General features: G+C 35.2%; 1 protein-coding gene across 6 annotated transcripts in view; it reads left to right on the forward strand.

The window, feature by feature from the left end:
- BNC2 (basonuclin 2) overlaps positions 1 to 12,535 on the forward strand; it is a 407,820-nt gene that overhangs the window by 131,161 nt on the left and 264,124 nt on the right. The window lies entirely within an intron of this gene.

A 12,535-nucleotide genomic window follows, 5' to 3' on the forward strand; every position in this document is an offset into this window, starting at 1 on the left:
GGCAAACTGTTTTATCACACAATTCTAGATAGGATAAATGCATTTGAATAAGGTGTATTTTGACATATCCTGTAGAGGGACCCTGATTACTGCTGATACAGTAAGCTGGGGTTTAAATGCAATCAACATAAACCCAATAAGCAACTCTTTATGTGCAATTTCCCATTCTTACAAGTTAAGTTCATTTCCTCCCAGAGATATTCCTTGTCATTGCAGTGCTGTGAGAGGGGTGTTATTGAGGTATCTCCGTACCTGGGTGGCTCTCTTCCTGGTTGGAACACGACGTGTGTTTTCACTGACCTTAGGACTAAATAACTTGTTCCACACTTTAAAAATTAGATGTCACCTTTAGGGTTTTCTGTATTAGTGGAGGTTAGGGGTGTGTGTGTGTGTGTGTGTGTGTGTGTGTGTGTGTGTTGGAAGGGAAGATTGGTTTAGGTCTCCCTCTAGCTAGAAAAGAGTTAATAAAACCAGATAGAGATAATGATCAATTGATAAATGGCTATTGAACCACATAGATGGTGTTAGATTGCTTCTTTGGCACTAGCCCATTTCCAAGTAGATTTGAATCTAAGGAGACATTAAGTTGTGGAAAACATTTCAGTTAAAAAACAACAAAAAAAAGTAAATTATATAAATGATGGATCATAATTAGGAAAATAATATGAAATCGCAGAGAGAGAGAGAAACTTGTACAACTAAGCTATTATGATGTCTTTGATCCAGCTGTTGACTCTGTGGTATATAAAGATCTATGTTGTGTGTACCTGTGTGCATGTGTCACAGTGAACATCTGTGACTGTATGCACATAGTAGAAATATAGGGAAGTAATGTATGCATAATAGATGCTATATAAAGCTATAATATTAATTATCCTGTTTACTAAACAGTAGTACTATAATGGGAGAAAAATCACAATTTTTAAAAAGTGTTGTGATTTAACTATATTTTATGTTTTCTTTATTTTTTGGTTTTGATGTAGTTAGCGACTTCCTTCCCCCTCTTTTTCTGTCATGGTTACTAAATGTTTACCTCCTGTGCATTTTGGGAAAGCATGTAAAAGAGAGTATGAGTTTACATGTTTTTATTTTTATTTTTCCTCCTTCAGGATGATATTTTAGTTTGTATAAATACTGTGTAGACTTAAATGCAATGTGTAAACTTAAATTCAAACTGTGTAAATCAAAAAAATATATATGCTGTGTATGTTTAATATATTTATTTTCCTTACCTATGTAGTTCATCTGCAATGCTGATTCAGAGAGAGTGAGTGTGTGTGTGTGTGTACGCGCGTGCGTGTGCAAGGAAGACACGTTTCTTGAAATATCTCTTGAAGCCCAGAGTTTGAAGGAATACTAGTGTCAATGTATACATTAAGCCAGCATTTTTTTGTCTTACTACAGGTAAAAGTTTGTCCAGTTTAATCAAATATGCAGAATTCTGTATATCTCATAGCTAAGGCATTAAAAAGGTTTTTCTATTATGATTATTTTAGTTTCTAAGAAAAAAATGATTTAGCTCATGAAATGAATAAATTTATTTTTTATTTCAAAGTTTTCTGTGATAACATAAAGCTGTAAGATTTACCTGGTCATTTCATTAAATGTTAGAGAAGACTGACTAGTAGGTTTCATACTGAGTTATAGAGAACTCACCACCACTATTATTTAACTACAGCAAAACTTGTAGTGGGAAATAGCTCATGAATACTGAAATTGAATAATCTAGGTTTGTGTTTTCTATAGGTAAATTAGGAAGTAGGCATAGAAAAATCTTTGCCTTTTGTATGAGCGAAGTTGGATCTGCTTATACGTAAATCTTTCAGTCTGACTAATAGTAACAAAAAGATAACCACAGTATGAAGCCAGTTTAGATTTGGTGTGGAGTTAAGTATGTTCTAAACTTCGAGATATGACAGTTTGCATTTTTCCTCCTCTCTACATTTTTCTCCCATATTCAATTTTTTTAAAAGAGAATTTTTTTTCCATACAGACAAATATTGGATAACCTTAAAGGGCATGACTCCTGACTTTTGTAAAGGGAGTTTTTCTTTAGGATACTTTGATTAGTGACAGGTCGAGAATGACCAGAAACCCTTTACTCATCTTCTCTGTTAATCTCCAGAAGTCCAGAATGATATTTTGCCCATATAACCTCATGAAGTATTGTTAAAAGCAGAAAATAAAGCTTGAGTTTGACATTTTTTAAAAAAACAGGTTGTTTTGTTTTTTTAAAAAGATGATTTTTCTGTTTTTGTAAATGTTTTGTATATTTGAGAGACTAGCAAATAAAATTATTTGTAGGAACCTCAAGGGATGCAGTAGTCTAATATATTTTGAAATATTTTCAGAAATGAAACCGTAGCAGGTAAATGGCTATAGCCCACATTTTAAACATTTACATTACTAGAGGCGTTTTCCTTTTATTGTTGGTGAGGTATATTTAACCTTTTAAAATAAAATGTAGATCCCTTAATAAGGTCTCTTTTCAGACATGAGTGAAATACTGAGTTAGAATTATAAATGACTCTGTGCATCATTATGTAGTAATTTAGGATTCACCCAATGATGTAACACAATTAACAACATAATTTCATTGTGAAACTGTGTCTTATTAAAGAACAACTGTCTGACATTCTCTTACAGTTGCTTTATTTAACTTCATGCAAATATTATTAGTAGTGACATTTTTCTATTGTGCATTAGACTCTCTCATTAGCATGATGTGTTAGTTATCACCAGAGAAATAATTTCCTAGATAGGTGAGGGGCAAACCAAGAAAGCTAAAAAATTAAATCAACGATTTACATTAATACCAGAGCATCTGCTCACCAGAGATATGACAGGGCAAAGCAAACTTTCTTACTAATATAAAATCTAGCATGTTTCAGAGAAATGATAAATACAATATATTGCAAGAAATATATAATAACATTGCTGGAATCCATTTAAAAGCATGTTCGGTATGAATTTTTCTCCCAGTAGTCTCTTAGTTCTTTCTATTCATATAGGCAAACACAGTTTCATTTTGTTGAATCTGTACTTTAAAGTGGGAATGGTGGTTTTGTCTGACTTTTTACCCCTCTCCCCCAAATAATTTAAATGTTTATTCACTAACAACTTAAAAGGCACATATACTGTTTTTTCTTACAAGTTAGATGCCTAATTGTGTATCGTGGTTTGATTCTTTTTTTATAGTGTGTACAATATATTTTTATTCTAAACTCGAGCCCACTCATATAGATATCCCTTTTAACATAGGATGTATATTCTTATTTAATCAGAGCCCTGAGTAAAGCAGTTGATAGTTAATGGTCTTTGAAAATGACTTTCACTGCCAGCATCATCCCCTAGGTTTCTGCACTTTTCCCTCCTCCCTTTTTCCTCCCCTTCTTACAGTTGGTGTGTTTTACTAAAGTCTTAGTAAAAAATGGATTAAATTGACCAAACTTATGGTCGAGATACTAAAAAAATATTTATATTCTATTAGGAGGCATGTAATTTCAGCCTGTTGAATTACTAGGCTGCTACCTCCTATTTAGTTCCCCTCTTTAATTTGAGTGATAATATGCTTTATTTTGAAGATTTAACTATAGACATATATTCAAATGCAGTTCTTAACATACATTCGATAATCTAACACAGAAATAGGAATATCTGGGTAATTGTTAAAATACAAATTGCAGCATAGAGAGACAGGTGCTTGTGGAAGTCTGTATAGTATACAGATTTCACTGGACAGATACTGTCTAATTTGTTAGGCATTTGGAAAAGTAGCAATGGAAAAGTAGTAGGTAATATACGTGGTTATTTATGTACATATTAATGCAAGTAAAGCATACACAAACATATTCTGAGATGTGTATGAGGTCTATATTAAAAACCTGGGCACAAATTTCAAGTTTATTTTCAATATGATATGTTAAGTGAATTTGAACATAGTAGGTGATCATTTCGAAATTATTTTTCTCCTATTTCTGTTATCTGCAAACTGGTACTGTGTGTTTGTATAATTTGTAAAGCCTTTTGCTAAGGTGAGTCAAGTAACCACAGTTGAAAAATAAATCCCTAAAGGTACAGATATCTTATCTATAATTGTAGGTATTTTTATAATTATATTTATGAGTGTATATTAACATGCACTGATAAATCCAATTATTCATGCATGCTTTTATGGAAATCTGATTAATGTAGTGACAGGACAGATTTGGGCTACCACAGCAGCACATCCTCCCACTCCTGTGTCAGGGTGAAAAGCCACGGCAAATCCTCCCTAACTAATTAGATGCTGAGTAAGGCATCTCTGAGAAGTTGGGGCAAAAGTGAATGGGTCACAGCCAAAGCAGGATTGCAAGGACTCCAGTGATAGTGAAAGCATTTGAGTTTGCCAGGTCATTGTGACACACAGAGCTGATTCCAAAGGAACAGACCGTTACAGATAGTGAGCTGGCGTTATCCACTTCAGTGAAAAACAAAAATGCTAGTGCTTCTCCCTTCCCACCTTATATGCATTACACACACTCAGTTAAAGTTACATTGAGCCTCCACCCTTATCAATCTGCAAAGTTTTTGAGAGAATTTTCCTTATAAACGTGAAAAGCTAATGACACTGTACAGCTGCAGAGGTATTTTCTCAACTTGGGACTCTTGATTGGAATACATATATAACAAAAGGAATGAGAGAAGAAACTGGAATTTGTTTGCAGTTTGTGTCCGTAATTTGAATCATACTGTTCAAATTGATCTAGGAATTAACTCCTTTTTTTCCCACAGAGTATTGTCAGGGAACTTTGTGATAGTAGGGAGAAAAGAATGAATCATAAGATGACTTTTTCAGTGCGAGAAATTTTCTCTGAGACTCTCTGCTTGTTATTGTCCAAAGAACACGGAATATAATAGTTCCAAGATTTCCTTTCTTGTGAGGTTTGGAGCCTTGTTTGTTATGTGCGTAGAATGAATTCTTCACCACGTGAAAACCCTCTTGTACCTTTCATGGTATGTTTTTGCCACTACATAACCACCCTTCTCTAGGCCTTGGTCAGAAGACTGTGTGAGGATTGTAGAAAATGATTGATCTCACCCCTGTCTGCCAAAGCTGATGCCATTTTTATTTCCCGAAAAGCAGCTGGCTTCCACATTTTGCTTGGTGATCCTCGTCTACTGAAGGACCAGGGAAAGGAGGAGAAAGGGAGTTCAAAGACCCTTTCAAGGAACTCTGACATCTATTTTTAAGCTTGAGAGTAAAGGAAAAGAGTCATCCTTCAGGAATAACAGCCTTTATTTTTTGACATACACGCAAAACATTGTGTAAGAGAAGGAATTTTTTTCCAATAAGGTAAACTAGTAAACAAGGTGAGAAAAATAAGATGAAGAAACACTCCGAACAACGGAAACCCTAAGGAGTTTTAATATGTGCCTGTGGCATCCCAAAAATGATACGTGGGACTGTGACATCCAAGGCACGCACATCTTGCTGAGCATGATCTGCACTGCCTTCTCCTTCCCCAGGTTTAAAAGAAAGTTTAGAGAATAGGAAAAATACAAGTATTGGTTCTTTTTCTTTAATTTGTACCTTCCCTGTAGGAAGCCTGGCAAATTTCATAGTATACATTCAAACCCTAAAGTGAAAAATTTATGACTGGAGTTCATTTGGGTGAGGACAGTGTGCAGTGCCATTCTGGTCACACACTCTGTGTAGCATCCCGTGCCACCAAGTCAGGCATTAGAAGAGGGGAGCGCTGTATCATTTCTTCATTCACAGAGCTTTCCTTAATGGAAATGCTTGTGGAAAAAGAATGTGTTACTCAAACCGGCTAGCTTAGAAATCAAATTCTCAGCTTATTAATCATCATTCCAATTAACAAAAAAAAGAATTGATCCTTTAACAACAAAATAATGTCCTTTTGTTTTTCTTTAATTAAGCCCATCAGTTTTTAATTTCTCTCTGTTAAGAAAATGAAAATAATCTTGAACAGTAGGAAGTTACTCATTGAAACACTGACTCTCTTGAGCATATCTGACATCTTATTTACTCAGTATTTTTGGACTGCAGTGTTATTTTGCTACTGTCTTAGAGTTTGTGTGTTGTTGAGGGGGTATGATTTAAGTCTTATTTCTATTTGGTTGGCAGCAATTTACTCGATGACCTAAATCCGCGGTTAGCCTGTTCTTTCATCCTATTCCTGTTCCCATAGACCTAATTTCTTTCTCCCTTTATTCTCCTTTCACCTCATCTCTCTTTTCCTGAGTTTCTCCTTACTTTCACTGGCTCTTTTTGCCCTAATAGAAAACGAATTGAAATGCACCTGAAACGTAACTGTAATTGAATAAGGCAACTTTTTGCCAATACATCATTCCGGCAGAGGTATGGAAAAGAGGTGCCACCCTCAGATGTGGTCCTCAGTGTGGACGTGCTGACAGGAGGACGGTCCCGAGTTTTGCTCTGTAAGGGTTCTTTAAGTGAGGGCGTGATAAAAACACAGAACCCAGGGGCCCACGCTTATCATTCAAAGGCGCTGAAAGGCAGCTCAATGCGATCCTTCGCCTGTGTAAGAAAGGACTTAGCTGAAAAAGCGATCTTCCTTTTCCATTTCTCTTAAAAAAAAAAAAAAAAAAAAAGACGAAGTAATTCTTAATTCTTGGATTTATCATTTTGTACAGTTAAACTTCCATCTACACAAGAGAGATCATTCCCTTTGAAGGAGGAAAACGTGTCAAGTTTTCTTGCTGTAGGCTGAAGATAGGACTCTTGGAGACAAACTGCAGTTAAGAAGAGTTAACTGAAACATTTCAGAAAGGAATTGAAATGATGGCAGGGCTAATATTAATGGATGACATTATGAAATTTAAAACATGCAGTATACATAACACAATGAAGATTCGCTACAGTTTTGTATTTAATGAGTTTTAACTCATTGTCTTACACGGCTGAGAGATTGTTCAAGATGACAAGATTAAAAATATCATTCTATATGGGAAAGACACAGCTTTCAGTATTGTACCTGCTGTGCTTTTGTGTGAATGTCATGACTTTTTCAACTTTATTAAGGTGTCTTTTAGTGGCTATTTGTTCTCTAGACAGTTCTTTAGGACCCATACTTGATCAGAGTGCCTGAATTGGGAGGGGAAGGGGGGCATTGAAAAGAAAAATTTCAGGATAATGAATATTTTACATGCCAAAAATAATTACTATCAGCTGCCTTAATTTAATATAACTAATATTAAAATGAGAACCTCCATTAGCAGGGTTTTAATGAGGCTTTTTTTTCCCCTTACAATTTAAGCAAGAAACATTTCATTGATTTAAATCATTAGGATAGCTATTTGGGGCACCTAAAGAAAGGTAAAGAAAGCTGCCCACTGCTGTGCCCTCTGCCATGCCAGAGGGCAGTGGACATAAGTGAGAGGCTACTTACAAGATATGGGAGAATAATTAATACACTGAACACATTCGTGAAAGTGTCCCTTGAGTGAGAATACCTGCAAACATTCTCTTTGTTGATCTTACGTCAGAACCTACCTCAGGAGTAAGCTAGGTTATCTGCTGCTTTATCTAATACAACTTTTATTCTTTCTTTTTTAGGTATAAGTATTGTTAGTGTACCAGAAAGACCCCAAACCAAAGCCTGACTCTAGATTTTGTGGAAGACTTACTCTCTTGCTATGAAAAATAGTAAAAATCCTATATTGTCACGTGGTAGTGCACTTATGTGTGGAGTGCAGACAGTGTCTACCTGTTCATTGGTTGGTTGTGGGAATTAAGTGACTTATTTCTAGGTTTGTTGAGGATTTGTTAATGGCTGCCTCAAATGCAATGAGTGGATTGGCTAAGCTTAAAAAGGAATTCCCCATTTTAGGAATCTCATTTTAATGATTCCTTATACTTTGCAGCTTTGTTGCTCCTTGTGTGTACCTTTCGGGGAAGCTCAGTGTCATTCACGGGGAAATAGCATGATTGACTTATGTTGTGAATTGCCATTTTCAACCAATGAGAAACTACAGTTCTCTTCAAATAAGTTAGAACTAAGCAGGGAGAGAGACACCAGAATGAGACTCTTTGATTCAAACTTCAAATGTCTCATCATTTCCCTTCCCAGCCATTGTTGTTGTTTTCTTTGACAACTTTGGAAAGTAATCATGGGGCTGAATAAATCTTAAAATGTTGCCAATCCCATAACCGACTAAACAGAGTTCATTGTGGAAAAGAATTTTTTTTGCATTTACTTTGTTTTTGATATTTATTATAAATTAAGTAGGAAGGATAGAAAGAGAAGTCCAACATCTGGGAGAGCTGCTTTCAGTAGCCAGACTGGAAGCTGGAACCCTGGCTTCATACAGGTGAGATGTGTTATGGGAATAAAGACGTATGCATGTAATGAACCCCGCCTGCCTGTCAGCTTGGGTTTTCATGCACCATTGTTGTTCAAATAAGAAAAAGAGTGTTCACAACCTGTGGTGAGATTAGAGTAATGAAAATGAAGTGTTAATCTGTTGATAGCAAGCCCATCTCATATCCTGCATCCTGGGCCACATTCATGCGTGTATAATATATTCCAGGTTTTCTCATCACCAGAGAAGCTTGGATGTTCATTATATTAAAAACACCCCTTTGGTAAAAGTGATAAGTTGGTTATTTTAACTTGTACAAATTGTTATTTTTAATGATTTTTTAGTAAACCCACTGCTGCCTGCCTTCTGAGTATTCTGATAATCTGCTGTTCCGTATGTACCAGTATTCCTGTACTCATGGTCTCATTTTTTTTTTTAACAAGTGTAGAATGCAGAATTGAGCCTCAATATATGCCTACTTGAGATACCCTTTTCTAGAAATTGGTGATTAATAGAAAGAAGGAGGGAGTAAGTGAGCACAATGCATTAATCCCCAAAGAACACAGGTTAAATAATATTAAACATTCATTATCTCAGGCTCTATTTTTTTCTCTTAAAACAACAAAGTGCAAATAAAAATAACAAAATCAGGAGTCTTTTAGAATTGCTTATGTATTTGAAGTCAGCTGCCATGATGTAAACCGGAGCAGACCAGTTTAAAACCTTTGGTCGTCATGAGTGGGAAATAATTGTGTTTCTTTTTTCCCCCACAAAATTCCCTTTCTAAAATATTATAATAGATAAATCAACATGAATGTAATGAATTACACTTTTCCTAGCATTCGTGTTTTAATTTGTGTTTTTTACCATTTTAGTCATTCATTATTTGAGGTCTTAATTTTTTTCCCTAAAACTATATGATAAAAAGAAAAAAAAGAATAAGTTTAGTCTTAGATTATACCAAGTTGTTTTAAAGAAAATCATGTGAACGTTACATGCATGCTATCCCCTAGTATCATCTCTTCAAGCAGCACTTTTAAGAGATGGTTTCAAAAGAAGTCTAAAAGGGGCAGGGAGACGTAAGTGAATAATTGAGTTCTAGGTGTCTGCTACTAATTGTTCAATTTTCAGACATAATGGCTATTAAGGAAATATACTTCCCATAAGGAATGTATTACATTGACATTTAGATATCGGGCGTAAGACTGTATTTATAGAGCTCATATTCATGGCATTTTCTCCTTTCCTATTTGATTGAGAGTTAAGGAATGAACTGTTTACTTAAATTTGTTCAAGTTGTTAAGAATCGAGAATTTGGGGATTAAAGTCTGATTGTGAAGTAAATTTGGCATATGTTCAAGGGTTACTTTCTTTAGGTGAAAATGGAAGAAAAATGCTTCTCTCTTAGGAAGGAAACACCTAATTAAAAAATAGTCTTTCAAGAATGAGAGCCAATGATGAAACATAATTTCAAAACACTATACTAAACTTGATTTAAATTTTACTTTTTAAAAATAACTTGGAATATGACTGATCATAGCTGATTTAGTACATTTCTCTACTGTAGAGTACACCAGAGTACACTAACTGTTAATATAGTTAGAGTACACTAACTGTTAATATAGTTAGATGAAGTGAAAAGGTACTTTCTTTCTTCTGCTAAATACGGTACTTTAAATTTGTTTGTAAAACCCACTAGTATTGAGAAATACTGTGTTGTTATGGTTGATTGGAAATAGTGAAATTTAAAAGATTTCTTTCCCCTTGCATTTGCTTTCAGTTAAGAAAAGAAGCAAGTAGAAGTGCATGGTGACTTTGTCATAGACATCTGCTTTTAGGTTATAATCATTTTTAAGGAAATATGCCATGACTTTTGGGGTCATCTGAACCTGCAATAATGTCTATTTAATATAAGTATAAATGTCAGATTGTGGCTTACATGTGGAGCCAGTAAAGATGAGTGTTTGCTATGATAATATTCATGCATCCTAAATGTTGACTTTTAAAATTTACCTTGAAGACGTATTCTATTTTCATATTAGGGTCAGTTTTCACTTAAGTACATGATCTTTCTAGAGAGGAAGTGCAGAAGTGTTAACATGTGAATGAACAAAATGGATGTAGATCTGAGTCATAGTTTGACATGAGCATCTTTTCTGGGCTGCAGAGAAGAATGTGGTTGATTCAAAACCAGTGTAAATGTTTGTTGAACCACTGTGTAAGAGGAGGTCATCGGTTCTGGATTTGCTTTTTAATAAATTTAATTAGGAAAAGTGAATTTGCTTTGCACTTTAACGTTATATTGAACAACCATATTTTGAAACAAAATCTGCTACCCACTGTCTCACATTGTGTAAGCCTATGAAATGCGTATTTTTAAATCTCTGTTCTTAGATACCCTTCTCTTTTTCTTCCATAAACTCGGCAAACTCTCTGTGGAGTAGTATGACCTTTAAAAGATCAGGAGTTGCCTAAAAGGGCCACGTGGAGGGTAAGGTAAGTGAGTGGAGTCAGTCTGGGGGGACCAGAAAACACTTGTGTCAACCACACTGAGGTAGCAGCTCAACTCCAGCCAATTGTTGCCAGGTGGGAATGCAGGCCCAGTGTTTCGAGAGTCTCCTCCTTTTTTCAAAAAAAAAAATGAGAAGTCAGAGTCTAGATTTTTATGTGAAATCTCCTGATTTTTAAAACTTGGCAGCCCTTTCAAATATTTTTTAAAGTGTGTGGTCCAAACAAAACTCATCTGCAGGTTTGATTCAGCCTACTGGCTGCCAGATAGAAACCTCTGTTTTAGATAATATTTTAATGGATAAAGATAATAGTTTCATTGCATGTGATTATTCATCTTGGGAATTCCTCTCTGGGATGAACCAAATTCTTCATTTTTTTTTTTTACAATTAAAATATGTTTAGCAAATATATTTCTGGTGCTGATAGTTTTGATTTATAGTATTCCCCTTATGACCCATATATAAGGAAAAATAAAATGTGAGCAAAACAACAACTGATCAAAAGGATTCAATAAAGTTTAGAAAAGTAAAAATTTCAGTATTACATGGGAAAAATGGGAGATTTCTACATTCTGAAAGGACGTTATGGTTTGTTTCATTCATTGATGCAGATGAAAAGCTGAATTCAACTATCAAAAGCTTTTCATCTCACCTTTAAGCAATGGATTCTTGTCTCTGAATATTTGTGGAATTGCTATAATTTACCAGGCAATTGATTATGATGTCATGAGGAAGAGATAGACCACAAGGGGAAAACTTCCCCATACTAATTTGTGGAAGGCCAATATTTTATACAAGCTTCAAGAAAACATCATTTATATTGTATAAGATGAGGTTTTCAATGTTTATCTAAATTTTTTGAAGGGGCTCTTTAACAGAAATAATCCATTCATAATTGAAATTCTCCAGGCAAATCAGATACCAACATTTTCAACAGAACAGGTAATTAATAGGTTTGAATTTCAAATTGAAGGTCACCCTGTTATTGATTTCCGTGGGAACAGGAAACAAGAACATCTTGTTAAAATGATCTGCAAATGGGGCCCAGGTTTGCCCAGGTTCTGTCCATGGTCTGCTTGAGCAACATCACTGGACAGTATCAGACACCCATCAGAAGGGAGTCACCTCCGAGGTAAACATAACAAGCTGTTGGTGTGCTTCCAGAACTGCAGAGAGGAGTTGAACTGGAGAAAAGACCAGAGATTAACAGTTTATTTTATAGTTAGTCAGGTATTTCAAATCAAGTGATTGGTACAGCTTGTTACGAAGCATCTGTAAGTTTGTCAGAATGACGTTGGTATGCCCTGTTCAAGAAGTTCAGTGTCAACACAGCTGTGAGGTACCACTTTCAGAAACCTTTCAACTGGGAATTAGATAAAATAATCTGTAACACAACGGGAGGGAAGCTCAGAAATAAAGAGGGCGGAGAAAAATGGAGGACAGACGAACATACCCTTTTAGATGCTATTAATTTAATGAAATAACATGTGTGCCTTGTATTTGATACATAGTTTTGTTGTTCCCTGTGCCAGGCTGTTTTAAAGCAGTCATTTCTCTCTCGGCTGTGTTTAGACTTTTTGAGAATGGCTTGAGGTGAAGGTAAGATGAACTAAGTGGGTGGCGAACATTATACCTTTCTAAACCAGAATAAGTATTTTAATTTTAGCTGTGCTAAACAAGTGGGAAACTTAATGCAG

This window comes from Rhinolophus ferrumequinum, chromosome 12 (assembly GCF_004115265.2).
Source record: "Rhinolophus ferrumequinum isolate MPI-CBG mRhiFer1 chromosome 12, mRhiFer1_v1.p, whole genome shotgun sequence".
In the NCBI taxonomy this organism is placed as follows: Eukaryota; Metazoa; Chordata; class Mammalia; order Chiroptera; family Rhinolophidae; genus Rhinolophus; species Rhinolophus ferrumequinum.